Source organism: Neltuma alba, unplaced genomic scaffold, assembly GCF_004799145.2.
Source record: "Neltuma alba isolate B1F8T4 unplaced genomic scaffold, ASM479914v2 tig00006308_pilon, whole genome shotgun sequence".
NCBI classification, from domain to species: Eukaryota; Viridiplantae; Streptophyta; class Magnoliopsida; order Fabales; family Fabaceae; genus Neltuma; species Neltuma alba.
Window position 1 is genome coordinate 60,586 of NW_021634415.1, and position 4,503 is coordinate 65,088.

At 38.7% G+C, this 4,503-nt stretch overlaps 1 pseudogene; it reads right to left on the minus strand.

Annotated features, from left to right (window-relative positions):
- Positions 1–322: 322 nt before the first annotated feature.
- Positions 323–4,062, minus strand: LOC114750059 (gibberellin 20 oxidase 2-like; annotated as a pseudogene).
- Between the last annotated feature and the right edge of the window lie 441 nt (positions 4,063–4,503).

The following is a 4,503-nucleotide window of genomic DNA, read 5'->3' on the forward strand; positions in this document are numbered from 1 at the left end:
GGTGAAAATCTGATTGAAAGGGATTGAAAGCTTTATATATGAACTGTGAAATATGGTTCCTTAATTTCTTGTTCATCCTTTTCTACTCTTATGTATCATCCTTTTAATATTCTGGTAAGCCATATTTTCAAAGCCTTCCACGTTTAAGCTGAAATGAACATCGTGATGATATTATAGTTTCATCAACAAGCATGACAGACGCAAAGATGAATGAAGATTCATATTAATACGGGTCTAATAAAACAAATATTACAAGCATATATATATGCTTCCTAGCTGACATAACATAGAGAAGAGGGGAAGCAGGAAATTAAATGAAGGGCTAAGCGGTGGGTTTGGAGGAGAGGAGCCAGGGAATGAAGTGGTGGAGAGTGGAGTGGTCGGCTCTGTGGAAGGACTGAGTGAAGAGAAGGTATAATGACCATGTGAAGTCAGGGTACAGCCTGGAGCCGTCCCTGAGCACCAAATCCTGGGGGGCTCTCACAACTTTGTCTGGTTTGGGGGCACACAAAAAATGCATGGACCTCCTCTCCCGGTACCTCTTCACCACAGCCCTGTGTACGCAGCTCTTGTATCTCCCGTTTGATAGTGCCTGCACAACCAACAACTTCTAATGCGTCTAATGCTAATAATTAATAACTTCACTTCACTTCACTTCACACACGCATACACACACTCACACACACGCATGGCATGTAGTAACCCTTTTCCTTCTCCATAATCATTATAAATGTCCTCTCCATCAAATCCATTCTATCAATTGTTCACTGTCCTCTCCTCATTTCTTTTGGAATACTTGATGACTCTCAAATTTTGACCCCCCACACCATAATGCACGTCCTAGCTTTTCTCTACTGATGAGCAACTCTACAAATCACTGTACATCTTTCTGTTTGAAAATATTTCAGTATCATTCAACAACCACTTCACTTATACTCTCTCTCTCTCTCTATAAATATATATACATTTAGACACAAAACAATAAATTAATCTGCGCCAGAGATGTAGAAAAGGTTGGGGATAAGCTGGTGCGACCACAAATGATTGCAAGAGGTTTACTCTTGTGGGTTCCTTAATTCTGTTTCCCTTTTGTGTGTGTGTGTGTGTGTGTTTAAATGAAAGGTCAGATTCCCGTGGATTCTCGTGTCTTAACTAATTCTACTATTAAATTAGTTTCAAATATAATTATTAAATCATCATCTGACTTTGAATTACATCATTAATTAACATGATTAATTTTGTCTGGCCGGTTTTGACATTTTGAATAAGTGTCAGATTTATGTTGTGAAAATACTCCTCGGTCCTTATTATAAGACTCCATTTGACTTTTTATTTGGTCCTAATTATAAGACACCAATCCATTTTGTCTCTTATATTTATGTATTTTTTCCAAGATAATCCTTCTAATAATGATAGTTTTAACCAATATACTTAATTAGCAAGGATATTTTAGGAATAACAACACTTATTTATTATAAATAACCAACTTAACTTACTTCCTTAATCTCCTCAAATAAGTCAATTGGGTTTTATAATTAGGACCGGAGGAGAGTAATATACATGTGTGAGTGGTGTGTGTGTAATAGAGTAAACTGAGTCATTCAAATGTGATATCATCATTCATTAGATTAAGTGATCAGGGTAAAAACACAGTATTAGGTATACATAAATTATCAATGTAAACAAATAGGATCTAAGAATGGCATATCAACGAAGATTTCATGATTAGGACTAAATTAAACAATATCGACACATTTTTTCCTGAAAAAAAAGGGCCTGACAAAATTTTGCGGGATTATGAAAAATATACGTAGCATATCAATTTAACTTTAAAAACCTCAAACATGGGCTTTTAAACAAATTTTGAAATGATAATATGTTTAAAAGATATACTATCAAAACAAAACATTCTGAAAAGGTTTCGCACAAAGGGGTTAAAAATTTTAAAACGATCGTCTGATCGGCTTACTTCTACCAATTATATTTTAACCGTGTAATTTATGGCATAAGCCCAGGTCTTTCTATCTAGCACGACAGATTGAAGCACACGCAATTCTTTAATTAATATACTACAAAAAAAAAAAGAATGCAAAAGCTTCCCCTGAAAATGTTAAAGTGATTATGTTTTAGTGTTCCATAAAAATAGTTGGGCCTGTAGAAATTACATACTCTTCCGATTCTAAATATAAGACCCATTTTGTAATGTAAATATATATAAATAGATTTTATATTTAGGATCAGAGGAGTACGACGCAGATTCACAAATTCCGAAATAACATATTTGTACAACGTCTAAAACATTAGCTTCAAATCCTTTTTGTTTAAATATACCGTAAAACTTTGCTTTTCATTTTTCAATCTGTCGTACGCAAGACACCGCGCGAAAAATGGAGAAGGAAAAAAAACCAAGAAAAAACCATGCTTTGACTGATGAACCAAGACAAAGGGAGACGTCGGAGGATTTGGGCTTTTGTTGCCCCTACCCTGCTATTCTCTAAGCGTCTGTTTGGTTCAATGAAAGGAAAGGAAGGGAAGGAATTTTAATGGAGGAAAAGGAGAGAAGGAGGGTGTGAAAGATTTTAATATTACCTTATTGGAATTTATAAAAATAAAGGGGAGGGAAGAAGTTTTAATATTATCTTGTTTGGTTCATGAGGGGAGGGGAGGGAAAAATATTTTCACATGGACAATTTTACCCTTATTTTTTTAAGATATGGGCATAATGGTCACAATATGACAAAATATAGGTATAATAGTCACAACATGGTAAAATATTGTCATTTCCTTTCAAATCCTTTCAATTTTGGAGGAGAGGGAAATGATTAAAATCCTTCCCCTCCCTTCCAAATCCCTCACACCAAAACACCCTAAATTTTCCCAACTTCTTAAAAGCGTTTGTATCTAAATTATAACGAAATTAGGCCAATTTTAAAATATTTTTTAAAAATCATAAAAAAAAATTGAAAACTGCACATTTTTTAACTTATAAAATATCAACTATTTTGTTCTAAAATTTAATGATTAAAAAAGAAACAAAAAAAATATTTGAGAAGTGGGAAAATTTAAGGGGAAGCGGTGGGCACTACTCCAAATCTGAGGTTGAATGTATGAAGAATGGGAAAGAAAGAGGAAGAAGGAATTTACCGAAAAAGTATCGCCAATATTGACAACGAAAGCTTGAGGACGAGGAGGAACCCTCTGCCACTTGTTATCTGCGAAAACGTCGAGGCCTCCGACATGATCCTGATAAGTATTGTTAAGGCAGTTGGGTCGCAATGCGGTCCCGTGCCAAGCACCAGACCCGGCTGCTGGCATGGCGGATAGTAGTTGCATCTCATTATACACTCTCCGTCTTCAAAAGAACTCCCTGTAATGCCGCCGCTCCACCCCCCAGGCTTATTCCCAGCAGCTCCATCAGCCTCAACCCTAGCTCCTTCACTCCTTCACAGTACTCCTGAAATACCTTCCTGTCTCCCCATTTGTTTATATAAATAAAGGCTGCTCTAATACAAAATTAAAGTCACGCTACTTTTGGCTGATTACTAAGTTTAGAGTTGGTCTTACGTACCCAGCATGTTGGAGATCTTGTCCTATGTTGGAAGTGAAGAAGTCAGAGACCACAGGCTCTGAGGCATCAGTTCGGTGGAAGGGGAAAGAGAGGGCCTCCTTCCAAGGCAGGTTGCGGGAAAAACGATGAGCATGAGCACCAGAATAGCCCCACATCGCCCCAGCAGTCTTGGGAATGCTTAATTTCCTCTGAAGCGGGAGGTTGAAGAAAGCGTCCAGCTGTTGATAGGCCTCATCGATGAGACGCGAATCCACTCCATGGTGATCACCTGGAAGAAGCCGTGCCTCGAGCAGGCCTGCCTTACTAGCTCGGCGGCCATGACGGGTGGAGTCTTGGTCGCCTCTGATGAAGCCATCCAGGTCAACTAGCGGCGCTTCCAGCTCTCCTTCCGCCTCCGCCACACACTCCTTCGGCCACATGAAACTCCTTGAAACATGGGACTGCATCCCGAGCCGCGATGGCGGATCTAAGATACTAAGACCACACGAATCCATATATGTCACTCGCTAGTTTAACTAGCAAGAAACGGGAGGACTGGTTGTGTGGTAGAGCGCCAAAAGGTATGCTGTCTTTATAGAGGGCATGCCAAAAATCGCCCACAAGCAAACAGGAAATCTTTGAAGGAATCATTTGTTTTCAAACACAATATAATAAGAGATTTCTTTATCTATTTTTAATATTATAAAGGAAGGGTTAAATTGCGCTGTGTTTAGGAATGGATACTATATATTTCGGCTGTTAGACGCGACTCATGCAGAGGGCCCAAAGGCCAGAGGTCCCGAGATTTTGCGCCAAAAAGCTTGGCGATCGATGTGACATGAGCTTAGCCTACTGTAAAAAAAAAAAAGGGGGGGGGGGGGGGGGACGTGCACGTCATTCACTTTGTAGAAAAAGGGGGTTTCTTTCTCCAATCTTTGGCATAAGATGCAGAGGGA